Raw genomic sequence first — 16154 nt, forward strand, 5'->3', positions numbered from 1 at the left:
TTACTAAAGACTGTGTTTTCAGACCTCATTTCCCTTTAGAAAGCCAACTCTGCCCTTAGATGATAAGAAGGACTTCAGCCAGCCCAATCAAATGTTAATTGAGCCCTTGGGCTGCAATCTCACTCAATGACCTCCAAACAAAGCAAAACACTTCATCTGATTTTATAGACTTCGTCTCTTGTATTTTACAGTACTGGCAAAGTGTGTAAGACTGAGTAAATGCATTTCTGGTTGAGGGTTGATTTCTCCTCCAGTTTCTAGAAACCATGTTCTGTTGCTGCTCAGTCTGTCCTCATAACCAGAGGCATTTTCTCCACCCACACCTTGCTTTTTGTTCCGTTTGTTCGCTCATAAGCACAACTACGACTGTCTTAGTACAGCCAAAAGCTCCCACTAAAAATGCTAGCCAATGACCTAAAGGGCATCTATGTCCCACACAAACTCTCCCTAAATGGTGCGGATAATTCAACTGTTAACACACAATGCTCATTTAACCTAATCATCTAGCCTTTTAACAATATGGATGACCTTTCAGTGCAGGACATCCACATTTTTGCCTATTTTATGTTCTTCTATTTCTTTCTATGCTATGTGAAGGCCAACTATATAAAAAAAAAACTATTATTTTCTTTTTCTCTGAACAGTATTTTCTCTGCCTAAATAAAATAAATCTGTATTCTGGCTATGAAGGTCTCTAGTCGTCCTCAATGCACAGATCTAGGAAACAACAGGAAACAACACTTGTGCTACTAACGCTAAAACTTTGACGCTAACTGCTGGCAAAAACAGTGCAACAGTGCTGCAACTCACTCTTGCACTTGAAGGTTCCACACAGAGGTTCACGTGGCTGTAATGTTGGTTTGCCCGGGGCAGTAAACGGGCTATTTTAAGCTTCTTTCATCTGATGATGGAGGGAAACGATGTTCCCACAACCATACAGAGCCACATGGGATGACATAATTGACCCTCCACTGAGGGCAGACTGCTCCTGTTCCAACCAGCATGAAGACTGAAAACATAGCCAAAAATTGCTCTATTTATCGCAGTCTAAAAACCATAAAACCCACCCATTCTTTGAAAAAAGCAAATATACTCTAATATATTAATATATGATATTTATAATTTTACATTATACATACATAAATCTGTCATAAAATAAAACATAAGACAGCTACATTAAAATTTCATGTTGTGCAAAGCTGTGGCCACAGCAAAAACTCATTATTTCACTTTTCAAAACTCTACATTAAACCTTAAAAACATTCTGATTTGCTTGTGTTTAATCATATTTTTCTGCTATAATGTAACAAGCCACTTAGGATGGGTAAAATAATATTTCTTTCATTCAGATATGTGTCTGATAAATGCAATATGAATGCCTTTTGTGGTTTGTAAGGGGAAAAAAAGAATGAAATTCAACATAAAATCACTTTATAACAACATTTGCTTTACAGCACAAGAAGACAGCAGTGATGTAAAAGACTCTGTTGATGACCACGCCGCACACTGCGCTCCATGATGTCTTTCTGTCACATCCAGTGATGACTTCAGAATGAAAGCCAATCCTGTAGAGCCACAGTGCCACACAGAAGAGAACAAAATGCTTTTTGTTTTTATTATTCAGGCAGTGCTCACACAGAGATGGGCTCTGCTGCTTCATAACCCACTGTGCAACGGGGGCCCTGTGGCGTTTTCTTCTGACTCAGTGAACATGCCACATCCTGTCACAGTTTTAAAACTACTACGTCTTATTGTACCGGCGCACTAAAAGGCGCGGATTTACAGAACAGCATGTAACCTCTGACACCTAGTTGTAGACACTGACACGCTTGCAAAATTTGCAAGAAGAAATAGTATCTGGTGTTTATGCAAACTCCTGCGAAGATTTAATTAAAATTTTAAAATATAAATAAATACTGTTTGCATAAAACCAAAAATGAATGAAACTCAAGTAACATGCAAATAGATAATATATATATATATATATATATATATATATATATATATATATATATATATATATATATATATATATATATATATATATATATACACACTTCCCTAAAAAGTAAAAACTCCAGTAACATGCAAATATGCATGACTATAATAAAATATACTTATATATGAATATAAATAAATAAATATAATTGATTGTAAAATAGTAATTTCATTTATGTTTATATATTAATGCATATTATTAAAACATATAAACAATATACTTAAACATTAAAACAAATATACTTAAAATATAATAAATATTAAATATATTACTTGTATATTACTTACGATACATTTTAGATAGATTATTTACAATTATACATATATATATATATATATATATATATATATATATATATATATATATATATACATACATATATATATATATATACATATACACATATATACACACATATATATATATATATATATACACACATATATATATATATATACTGTATATTGTTTAAATACAAGTCAAAATTCTTCTGTACCACACTAAAATGACCAGGAAGTGTGAACAGGAAATCCAGTGGGAAAGCAGCAAATGTATGAGACTAACAGTCAGGGAATGAGCTTCCTCACAGCACACAGGTGGGGTCAGGGGTCAAGCTTTGATTGACACCTTGATAGAAAAGAACAGAAATAAACAGAACAGTCGACACCAATCGCATCCACCTTTAAAGGCGCTGTGATATTTCCGTCCCCTTGCGGAGCTCTCCCCGCATCGATCGCAAAAAATCCACCTTGGGCGTGCAGATGGAAAGAGAAGCACTGATTAGAGGCAAAGACTCACATGCATGGCATGCTGGATAACCAGATTTGCAAGTCCAACATGAAGCGAAGGAGGAATAAGAAGGAAAAGCCATCTTCCTGTCCGTAATGAACACCACTAAGAGCTTGGAGTTTTCACAGAATCACAGCGGAAGGACCACAGTGGTGTTTAATATCAAGATCTAATGAGCTTTGCACCTCTAACGGCACAAGCGACAGAGGAACGCATTAAACAGCAACCCCGCTGCCAGCGGGATAAACATAGGGGCTTATTAAAACTGCCATTTGTGTTTCCATCCACAGGAGCGCCTCTGCGGGGGCTGATGAGATGATAGAATGAGGGACTATTAGGACCAGCAATATAGGAGTTAAGTGTCCATTAAGAAAATGGCAGGAAACGGGAGAACGAAGAGGCCGGCATGTGGAGCATCTTGAAGATAACGCCTCGCTGTCAATCAGTGGGCTGGAATGCCTCTCTGTCTCGCACGGATGCAAGGGAGGAAGACAGACACATGCATTAGTTACAGGGATTTAGAGAGGCATAATCTTTCATGATTCAGTCCCTTCCCTCCATGATCAAAAGTGACTGGGTTTTGAAAAGGCCACTTTTCGATGTTTTGCACGTGAAGTGTATATATTATTATGAAATGGGTTTATGGAAGATAAATACATTTAAAGTAAATGACCCTAATATGAACTAAAATTAAGAATAGGAGGGTTAAGATAAAATGACTTTGGACCACTTTGTCAATGCTGATATCATTCCAAACACACATTTGGACTAGATGAACATAATCCTGGTTCATCTGGTTTCATTTTTCTGTGTAGATTTTATGAGGTTGATAACAATAAGAGAATGTGAGGAGCAAGTTACATTTTTTAAATGCTTGTTTATTTGAACCCAATAATCTTCACCTCTTCTGCAGATCTCAAACCAAATACTGTATAATACAGGTTTGACAACATTATGATTGGTTACACGAACCAATGACTTTTCTTTGATGTTGAGTTATGATACTGATGTAATACTGTATGTTTTATCTTGACTGGATCATAATCTGATTTGAGAGATGCAGCAGAAGTAACAATAAGGAAGTTGTTTTTTTTCCACTGAAGTCCTCACACAAAGCTTTCGTCTGGCTTCAGAATGCCTGGAAAATAGAGCAAACCCTGTGACTGTGACCTCACGATTCTAGGTAGAACAGTTTTAAGATACTGGGTCACTGTTCGTCTAATCCAGAGTTCATCATTTTTCATAATGCCAGTCTTTTCCTAATGCAAAAATTGTGACGATAAACAATACTCCGGACTTTACATGATCTAATATGCTGATTTGGTGCTAAAGAAACATTTCTTATTATTATCAATGTTGAAAACAGTTGTGCTGCTTAATATTTTTGTGGAAACCATGATGAATAAAAAAGATAATTTGAGATTGATGAATACAATTTAAAATAGTAATCTTTTGTAACATTATAATGTCTTTACTGTCATTTTTAATCAATTCAAATCTCCTTGCTGAATGAAAATAATTTTCTAACAGTAATGTAAGCACACTTTCAGCTAATTCCACATTGGCAATATAAACTCATGAATTACCACATTTGCATTCCTCATTACATTTCAACAGGATAAAACCATATTAAATGAGAATGTGGTTGTCGCCGAGTCATAAGAATTTATGTACAATCAATTACATAGCATGAGTCACATTCAAGCACCACAGACAGGAGGCATTCATTGATGCAATTAACCTTGATGTATTACAAACAGCATCAGCATGAACACAAACACAGGAAGACACACTCACACCTACAGTCCTTGTATTGTGTGCAAATAGGCCAACAGCCTCTGGAGAGCTCAGCTCCTGGCTGTCAGTTGCCATAGTCTCCAACTCAGCTGACATCCGTGGATTACTCCCTCTAGATTTAAAACCAAGTCTGCCACACACCGTTCTGGAGACCAGTGAGAAGACAGCACACCTCTTTTTTTACTCTCTTTTCCCAAGAGCTTCCCCAGGTGCATTCATTTCATCTTTGCAAAGCAATCTTCCCTTACCCCCTTTTGGGCCCACTCAAACGGTTTTGAAATGAAAGCAAACTGTGCTGTTTGAAATGATGTGTATGTGGCACAACAGTCTCTTCAGCCTCTGTGGTGGAACTGACACATTCACTTTTCAAAGAGCAGCATCCAGCACAACCCGAGAGGTTTTGACTACACTCTCTGAAAAAAAAAAAAAGGTACAAAATTTGTCAATGGGGCAATACCTTTCAAAAGGTACTAATGTGTACTATTTAGGCACTAGTATTTACACTTTAGGTACCAATATGCACCCTTTAGGGGTAAAGAATGTACAAAATTGTACCTTTTGAAAAGGTACCACCCCAGTGACAGCTTCTGTACCTTTTTTTCTGAAAGTGTAAGGACACACAATTTGATAATGAGCTTATATGGTATTGGGCAATATTATTGTGCTACATATAATTCTGTTTTTAGTTGCCTATGTTGTGAATTAGTCTACTGACATGAGAAAAGCAACATTTGAACACTCCAACATAATTCAGTCTGCTGGAATTTTGTTAGGCCTAATCAAACTAAATACATATACATATCAAAATAATAATTGAACATTTGTGTAGGGTATAGGCTAAGCTGACAGGCTAATTTACATATTTATGTGGGGTACTGTCTAAGGTAAAATGCTAATTTGAACATTAGTGCGGGGTACAGCTAAGCTAAGCATCTAAACTCAACGTCTGCAAAGTGTACTATAGGCTAAGCTAACAGGCTAATTTGACCAATTACGCAGAGTATAGGCTAAGCTAAAATGTTAATTTAAACATTTGTGAGGCACCTAGCTAAGCTAAAAGTCTAATTTTAACATTTGTGAAGGGTATGGGCTAAGCTAACAGGCTTATTTAAACATTCCATATGCTATAGGCTTAGCTAACATGTGGTTAACCAGGAAAACCAAAGCTAACTTAAAAAACAACGATAACAAAAAATAAGAAAGGTTATAAATGTATTTAATAATGTTTTATTTATTTATTTGCACAATCGTGTTATTTCTGGGAATTGGATTGAATTTAGTTCACTGGTACGATTTTGACAACAGAACAGTCCTAGAAAAGGTCAACTACCGGGGAAGGGCACTTGGGATTGAGACAACCATAAACAGAAGATAAAAGAATCTCAGTTGTAATGACAGGAATTCTTTGCTTTTTTTTGCGTAAGTACACAATCACTAAAACCTCTAATAAACTCAGACACACACCACACAAATAAACTCACACACACACACACACACACACAGCTGGATGTTGTGAAAGTACTGAACTAAATCAACTTTCATATTTTGGCTGGAGAGATTCCCATGGGTGGTTTGTTCCCAGGGTCAGTGATCTGCTGGTTCCACATAAGCTAGTTTTTTTTGCCCAATGTTTTCTTACAGCTGGGCAACGAGTTCAGTTCACACAGAATTTAATCAGACACGCCCATTTAGAATTCATGATTCAAGTTTCCATTCTGAAAAAACTATCCATAATACACAGCCAAACCCGGGCACCACAGACTTCACATGTCACATAATGCCATTAATTCACAGTGTGACCCTGAGGAGTAGGTTTCTCTCTGATGGCTACTGTGCCCGTATATGGTTAAAACAGGAAGTCGCTTTGACAAGATCGACGAGTGCTGACCATTCGGGTCCTTTTTTCCTACTCTGCACTTTTAAGGGAAAATCATTTTGTACATGGCTTTTTTAGGTGGCAGAGGGATCAAACTAAATTCCAGGCCCGGAACAGCGGGCATATACTGGCTCGATGATGCACAAAGTTAATTTCTTCCTTACTAAAAATTTTTAGTATCGGAAGAATGGATAAAAATTGTTTTAAAATCATGTATTATTTCACTTGGAGTTTGGTTTGCTAAAACGTGTGCAGGCAGTTTGAAAATCATAAGACCTAGTGCTGTTATTATTTAACTATTAATTGAAATAAAAGATGAAATATAAACTAAAAATATATAAAGATTTTAAACTTAAAAATCTGACATGTGATGGTCTTACTCTGAAATAACTGTTTTTTTTTTTTTTTGTACGTTGATTTTTATTTTTATTTTTATTTTATGTTTTTTTTTTTTTTTTTTTTTTTTTTTTTTTTTCCCCCTTTTTTTTTTTTTTTTTTTTTTTTTTTATCTTGTTTTTTTCTTTTTTTTTTATTATTTAATGCCTCGCTAAAGGTAGGAGATGGTCTGGCACGAGTCAGGGAGGGGCCTAAAGTAACTAAAATTGAAAAACTGAACTGAAATTACCGCTACTTGTAATATTAAAAAACCAGAAAATGACGAACAACATATAACAAAAACAACTCATATATATCAATACAAACCGAATTCAACTATAATCTAATAAATAATAGTACAATAATAGTAAAATAACAGTGCCCCATCCGCCGTGAATCGGGAAACCATCCAAATCTGAGATATGTTTACGTTTTTCTTGGCGATACATTTTTTATATTTTATTAATGTATTTATTGTATTATAAATTGTTTAGTGAATTATCTAGACTATAAAATAACTTAAGTTACCACTAATTTCAATTTCTTTTAATTTACTTTAATTCGCGAGAGATTGTGCGTAGGGTGTAACTGATAATCGTTTCCAATTGAGAGTTTGTTTTCAGTACTAAACGGTTCTTCCTAAATTGGTTTCATTCGCCTTCACAAGCCTCTCAGTTTGTCTGACCACCGTTGTGTGAACTCTTCAAAGGGTAAGTGTTTGTGTTCACCGTGAAGTACATAGAGCTGTGTGTGTGAGAACCCTACAATCCCCAGTGGTGCAGTAACCTGACCGGTTGCAGACCCTCCGATTTGCCTCAAGGGCAGACCACAGGGGACTGACAATGTTTCAGGACAACTGAATTTGCAGACACGAACCACCCGTCAATCTACACACTCCTGGTCGTCTCTCTCAGCAGGCGAAACCTCATAATGCATATGACACCTGGAGCATCAACGATTGCAGGACTGCTGAAGTATCACACACACACAAGACACTCCAAACAGTAATTATGACATCACTGTGTCCCTCCTCTACATCCCTAAAGTCATCAATCTCTATAATCCTGCGCATCGATAATGCATGAAAGAGCTCCTCAGGCTCCGGGTGCAATGAGCAGGGGAGAGGGTACACTGAATCATCCCCCTGGGCTTCTCAACTACATTACAGACAACAACGGATTCAACAGGTCCTCACGAGATTAGGGACAAGAAACATAGGTCCTACAGCGTCGTTTCCTGGGCTATTGCTACTATTAACCTGAGGAAGTATACTCAGCGCTCAGTAATTAAGCAGTACCCTTAAACCTAATCAAAACTGCAACTAGACTATACACTAATTTAAGTATATCACTATAGCTTTTTGAACTATAGCTAATGTAATTTCTACTAGGAAAGAACTTCACCAACTTTCATAAACAGTCTGGTTCAAGCTCAGATATTTCACCATTATTATTTTTTTACAAAATGACAAGAAATTTAACAGGGTGGAACCTAAAAAACTGAAGGCAGCTAAAGTTAGACACAGGTCGGGCATCTTACATCAGTAGCATCATCTACAAGGCCTAACTGTGAGAATTTTTTTGAAGCATCTTTAACAAAATATCGGGATCATATAAAAGTGATTTTCTGTAATTTTATGAAACTAGAATGATTTAAAGTTAAGTAAAACAATTAAACTACAAAACATCAAAGAATGTTAATAAGGCATATTACAAAAGAATAACAAGATGGAAATTATATTAAAGATGTGGCAAAAATAGCAACATCAACACAACCCGAATAAGTTAAATAAATTAATTATTATACTAGCCAGGAAAGGGTATAGACTTAGATAAGGATATAATAATAAATATATTATTTGTTTATTTTTATTAGTATTAAAGGTAGTGCACAATTAAAGGGGTGAAAGGGGATGAATTTTTTTTAATGCCCATTATATAACAGTATAACTTATAATAATGATTTTTTACGTCATCAGCTTAGTCCCATTTAGTGTAATGTAATATTACGCTGTAACTGTATATACATTAGTTTTTCAACTGATTTCAACAGAAACCTCGTGATCACAGATGATTTCAGATGGGCTAGAGAGGAATCACTGAAGAATGAACGGAATGGAAAAGCCAGTAGTAAATGTAGCAAATGACTTTGTTTAGACAAAGACACAGAGGAAATACCGTGATTTATTTTTATTAAAAAGGCTATTTACATAACATGAGCAGAGTCTTATGATTCGTGATTCATTCAGTGTTGTCTTTCAGGCTAGATGTCTCCTTGTCAGAGGCTCTGTCTCCAATGGAAGTTTTCCCGGAACCGCTACGGGTCGTCCTCGGATATCTGTCAGGTGCAACAGACACAGACACACAATCCATAGTTTTAATGACTTCGTTGTGGTGGAGGATGTCTCAGCTTTCCAGCAGATGCCCAACAAGAAGACAGACTGACGACTAGCTTAGAAAACACACCCAAAGCTTTTTTCAAGCTGCATCTGTGGGTATGTGAGGTGTGAACAGACCTTTATCTGGAACGGCTCTGCGTAAAGTTATTATAAATTCACAAAAATAGAGGCCACGAACAGAGACCTTTTTGTTGTCAGAATCCATTTTAGACTCACGACACGAAAGAACCTTCATCCGTTGTCACAAGAACCCGCTCAATCATATAACTCATTCCTACTAATGCAGTTTTTACATGCTTTGTCATAAAATGTTTTATTGTACAGATTCAGCTAAACTCTCACGAAAACAAACTCTCGCAATACACTCAATCACTATGTAATGAACAATAATTTTGCAAATGTTTCCACAGTTTGGGATTATAAGTAATCAATTAAACCTTGAAATAAAAGCTGTCTGGAAAAGAAAAACACCTCTAACAGTAAACTTTCCGGCAAGTGACAAAGTATAAATAACTAAATAATAATGGTGAGAAATAAAAGATAGAAAAAAGCCACCCAGTTATTAGTAAGACTTGGCTTTGTGTGTCTCATTTGGCCTGAATCTCTCCACCTACCGTTTATTTCCCAAAAACACACAAATCGTCACCCACTAAAAAAAAAAAAACAAAAAAAAAAAACAAACCCCTCTCCATCTTCAGAGAGTCCTCTCACCTGCAGGCGTCCAGGTGGCGCGGTCCTGTGGCAACGGTAGCTAATCTTCTTTGAAATAATCAAGTTGGGAACACATCAGACCAGAAGATTATAATTAACAGTGTCCCCAGGAAGTCAAGCTGGCTTTTCATTAACAACGGTGCATGTGTGCAGGAGTCTGATGAGCAAATGACCTGACCCCCTTTCCATCCTAGTCAAACGCTTCCATACCAGGCAAACTGTGTCTCAAGAACTGAAATGATGTGACACGAGGAGTTCAAAATCCAATTCAGCCTCTGCTTGAGTCAAATTCGTGATGAAAGCACACTTCCGAAGAGCGGCGATCTGTGCTTGAGTTATTTTTTACACCAGTGATCTTTTTAGTCTGTCATGGTTGCCATTTTACACCAGTAAAATTCTAGACTGGAGTTTAAAGCAATAAAAAAACTAGAATTCATTCATAATAGTCTCTTAACCATTATCGGCCATAATTTCAGCAAAAATAGCAGTGCATCCCTATTTTCAATACTAAAATGCCTGCGTTTCATATTATATATACTGGTATATATATTTTTTCCATTCTTCTCCAGATGGTCATGTTGAGCAAAGTTGAGTCTCTACCAAAACAATCTCACAGTAGAGCTCCGATACACACACACACAACACACCACACACACACACACACACACAACCCACACACCAACAGACAGACAGACGTCCACTCACTCCACTCCCAGTTTGTGAAGCAAGGGAGAAAACAAGACCAGGATATAGAGAACATTTTACATTAAAGACTGTGGCACAGATTTAATAAACAGGCAAATTAGCGTCAGATGCACAGGACAGTGTTGATAGGAGTGGAAGGGTCAGATGCACAGTATGTGACAATTCACAAAATAAACAAACCAGAGGACGCAGCCAGATCATTTTCCATAACCTTGACCAACGCGCAATCTACCAAGACCAACTGAGCAACTATCACATTAATGTTTGAATGCAAAATCAGTTTAAAACATGCTGTATACCAGCAAATTCACTACTGCAAACCTTAGAATATCACGCTGATTTATTTAAATGCTCTCCTCCATAAAACTGTGCATCTGTAAAGGGAAACTCCTATAATGCATATGGAATAAGGTCAGCCGCATAAAAATAACCATGTCCCATGTCCCTTTTTCATTGTTAATTTTTACTGCATGTAATTATCTCAAAAAAAAAAAAAAAAAAAAAAATTTATCTACAGGAGGTTTGCCCTGAAGGCAAGTTGTTAGTAAATACAGCCCTGTATTACTCACGTCAAAATATTTATATATTAGAATATAATATTTTTATTATAAAAAAATAATAATTTGTATTGTGTCTATTTTTATTGTATATATATATATATATATATATATATAGCATATATCATCATATATTATATATACTATTTACACACGACACACACCACACCCACACCGACACACACACACACAACCCACACCCAATAACATTTTTCATCAAACAATTTTATATTTAATATTTAAATAAACCGAAATCTATAAATCTGAAATGAACGTAGTTTGAGTAGTATATTATTTGATTTTTCCACCTGTTGCTTAATGTTTAAATTGGACACAAGCGATAGTATCAAATATGGAAATTTATGCAAAGCTCTGGTGATTACTACAACTAGCTAATAATAAAAACCATCAATCAGCTCTTTTCCAAGCTGATAAAGCTGGAATGAATGGCTGATTCCAACCAAACTACCTCTGCATTTTTTGTGTACACTTTCAAATGGAAATGTACCAATTGAGAATTCACCAGGATTGACTGGGACAAGGCGGCGTAGCGTTGTTCACACTGCGTCTGATCTGTTTAGCACGTAGGGAATATGTTTTTCTCAGGAGAGACTTTTGCGTGTAAGGCAGCACCTCTCCTCGACATTCCCATATAGCAGCTTGAACGTCACAGAGACGGGGCTGAATTTTTAATGAGCGCACGCTGCCTCCACATTTACTTTTCTGCATTTGTACAAGATGAAAATGAAGACACAGGTGTATGAGCTGATAAACCCCACCATCAGTACTGTGTGGGGGCTTTGTTGTACATGAGTCAGTGCCTTTCAATGTCAACTGACTGCAAGTCATGATGTTTTGTGTGCAACACAGCTTCTATCCATTTAATCCTCTAATGCACACTTTACATCATCACCGAGTGCAGCACATGAGAAAAAGAGAGAGGGGGAAAAAGGTATAAAAAGAACATGAAGGTACAAGCAGAAGTGAAAGAGAGAATATCGAAATGCCAAAGTGATATCCCACACCCTGCAATTTCTTGTTTTTAACACACATTCAAATTAAGAAAAAAAAAAAGGCTTCTTGCTCAGTTTTAACCATTACTTGTATTATGCAGTTTTTCAAGAAATTTTGAAAGAAAAAGCTGTTTTATAGAAATATATTAATTACATTTATACTTTTTATATTTATTTGATTGAAAATACAGTAAAAACAGCGGTATTTTAAAATATTATTACAATTTATTTATAAAATAAATAAATGTTTTTAATATTTGAATACATTTTAAAATGTAATTTATTCTCTTGATGGCAAAGCAGAATTTTCATCGAGTCCATTTTTCCAGTTTTTCAGTGTCACATGATCCTTTAGAAATCATTGTGTGCTGATTTGGTGCTCAATTATTATAAAATAATTTTTTTTTTGGTTTAAAGGTAATATGATCCTAATTCTGACGGATTTGGAAGATTCAACCCGATAAGACTATAAGAGAAGCTCACCAGCACATGAATGCGTTCACATTATAATCAAACTAGGAAGCGGACCACCATACGATGCTTGTCGACGATGATGTCCATGATCGTTCAGCGTTCCTGAAACAACACCATTCAAAACGAAAAACAACCACGACCGCTAATGACAAAACAACAACAGCTGACCATATCAATAACACCCAATCCACTGCTGTTCCAAACAACAAACACCACTATAGGGTTAAATGTATTCCATACTGTGTAAGTGGCCGTGAAGAACACGCCTACACTTTTAGAGTAAAAGCCAATCTTCTTACACACCTGATCCCAGAGGACGCAAACCACAGAGTGGGAAAAACACAGTCCTTGTGGTTTTTGTCCTGTCACTGGTCCATGGTCTCCTACAACACAGCGTGTTGTTTTGGTCTGTCACTGGGCTCATGTTCTCCCTACATCAGATAACCTCTGACATGTGCTGGAAGCCACCTTTAGGCGACATCATCTTTAGAACCCTACAGAGAACGAACACAACATCCTTCAGTAATGTTTGTTTGGATTAGGCGATGTATATACAGACATTATGTATACACATTAAATTTTTAAGTTTATTACATAAAACTAAATTAGTATATTATTTAATTTAATAATTTGTTTAGTAATTCAGTCTATATCATTCTAAACAATTTTATATAACTTTTTATAGATAAATGAAATTAGTGATAGAATAATATAAATAGATTATAGATACACAAGAAGATTATTTAAAATAATTTTATATTATTAAAAAATAAATATTATGTATATATTATCATATATATAGTTAGTATATATATATATATATATAGATAATATTATATATAAGATTTATTTTTAACATTTTTGATTATTCTTTCATGTTATTGCCAAGAAGCACTTAATGGTAGCCATTATTACATATTAAATTATTTACTCTTTTAGTAACTAATGTACATTAGTTTAATTAAACAACAGAATAAACAAAACTAAACTCAGGTGCTTGGAATCTAGCCATCACAACATTATCAGAGTACAGAATGCAAAATGGCTATTACTGTTGGATATTGCCTCTAAAGGAAACACGGACCTTTCTCAATATCAAATTATGGTCAGATGACACACATTTACCCAAATTTAAGGGGGGGGGGGTGTGGGGTTAGATGCAATTATAAATCAAATAATGACTGAATCAAATCAAATGAAAACGTAGATAAGAGTTCAATATCCAACATGGTCCCACATTGGTGACTCCTATTTATGAATGTCAAAATGGCAAGAAAAAATATCTGAACTTCTCAGTGACTGCATCTTATTAGTTCCAGTCTGCATACTTTAGTCTTCCAGCTACAAAGTTTATAAAGCTATGCATGCTGCATGCACAGTATTGCAATCTAAATTTTGACAGCATGCAAATTTCTCAGTACCTCTGCAACTGCTGCATATCACATGCCAGTGGACACGTTCTTGTTATGGCATGCGTCGGTTAAGATGAAGGACAACGAAAAAAATGAAAAAAAAAAAAAAAAAAAAAAAGAAACATCTCTGGAAGGCCTACACCAGGTGAGTCCTTCCCACAAGCCATTTCTACTTCGGAATTATTTAGCACTGCTATAGCCTGTTTCTCTCACCTGCTAGTGCTGCGTGTGTTTTCATCCCCAGGGCCTGAAGCGCCCTCTTGTGCATGAGCACACCAGAATCGCATAAACAAAGCGGCTGAGACACCATGAGTTCAGGGCGACCTTATGAATTGGGTTAACCGAGAGACTGTCAAACCTTGTTAAAACGCAGATTAAAAAGGTTATAACAGAAGTTTGACATAAGGTGACCTGCGGTCTGGGGCATCTTGTCATGCGTATTATTTATTGACCTCCCAGAAGCCATTTCTTCAGTAACACCATTCTGACAGAACTCAAATCTGAAGAATAGAAGGTTCTCCACCTGCAACGCCCCGCATACCCCGGTCCGTGTAGCATATGAGTACAAGGACAAGCGCCCGTCTCCGTCTTACATGTGCACAAAAGCAAATCTGGAAGGTATGGCCAAAAAATAAATACATAAATTAATAAATAAACAAATATGCAAATAAATAATATCTATATTTTATGTTGATCATTATTAATCACACACATATCAATTATTTAAAATTACTTTATTATACATTATTTTATATATTGTATGTTAATAGTACTGAAAATAATCCATAGATTTAGATATTTATATAAGACATAGAAAGATATAGATATAAGGTAAATAACAGTATTAATATCCTTAGGTCTCACTCCCTTACTGAATGTGATTGTATGTAAAAATTAAATAAATGTATTAACAATATCTGTAAACGCCTACATGAATGCAGTGTTCACTAATCAGTACAACGGTTTTATCAACTAAAACCATCAGTATACCACTAGCCCTTCATTTGTAGAGGGAAGAAGAGAGAGAGAAAGATAATCTTACCCTTCCTTTGTTGCAAACATCTCCCACTTCAACACGTTAACTAGGAATAAACACAGCATCATTCATTTCCATAATCAAATATATTCATCATGACATTACTCATAATTTACCAACTGAAAGGTCATGCTCCTCACCATGCCCACACATGTCCTCGTGATCACAGTCATCGTTTTTATAGATGCACAGCTTCCCACTAGTGTCTCCCACCACCAGCTCATTCAACTGCAGAAGAAGAAAAAAACCAATATGATTTGCCTCATGCTACTGTATATATTTGTGAATATGAAAGTTCTAAAAATACATGCAGAACACTTGGAACTTACCGAGTAATCCCCCCACACACCCCAAACCCAACACACCAGAAGCGCACGATGCCCGGCCACCACACCTATAACAATCACCCACAACCCACTCCCCACCTAACATACACCTTTAAAACACAAACACACACCCCACACAGAGACACACTAACACCCAACCTCCACACTGCTCATCTCCCACCTATCAATTCCAGCTGCGTGTGGCCCCAGGAGGCAGTTCGGGGGGGGTTCGACTGAAGCCCTGTGCTTCGCCCATACGCCTCAAGCCAGGAGCCACAAAATTGAATGCTCTGCCTCCAACATGGAGTCACTAATAGGTGACCATTCAGACAAAGCAAGGTTTTCTGAAAAAAAACGTGGACGGGAAGGCGAGAGACGAGAAAAGAAAGTTTTCGGGGGCAATCCTCATGTACGCTGCATTTGAGTATGTAAAAATTTATTCAGGCCTCCTCCCAGCAAACGCACCCCACTCCCACATTTTTTCTCTTCTTCTTTTGGACTGTTTAGAAAAGTATAGGCGGGGGGGGGGGGGGGGGGGGGAGGAGAATAAACAAATCACTACGACAGGGCTTTAAGAGAAGTTTGGAGTTCTCGTTTGTTCTTTACCTTGTAGATAGATGGGGGGAATCGCCTGTCCAGGACCCTCAGTGAGTACAGGCACGAGTCCAGATATTGTTGGATGTTCG

At 36.4% G+C, this 16154-nt stretch overlaps 1 long non-coding RNA gene across 1 annotated transcript; it reads right to left on the bottom strand.

The window, feature by feature from the left end:
• Positions 1-14670: 14670 nt before the first annotated feature.
• Positions 14671-15371, bottom strand: LOC122139236. The gene is made up of 3 exons (XR_006156116.1): positions 15283-15371; positions 15149-15188; positions 14671-14717 (listed from the first exon to the last, which is right to left on the bottom strand). It is a non-coding gene; the product is annotated as an uncharacterized LOC122139236 (long non-coding RNA).
• Positions 15372-16154: the final 783 nt, after the last annotated feature.

This window comes from Cyprinus carpio, chromosome A4 (assembly GCF_018340385.1).
Source record: "Cyprinus carpio isolate SPL01 chromosome A4, ASM1834038v1, whole genome shotgun sequence".
NCBI classification, from domain to species: domain Eukaryota; kingdom Metazoa; phylum Chordata; class Actinopteri; order Cypriniformes; family Cyprinidae; genus Cyprinus; species Cyprinus carpio.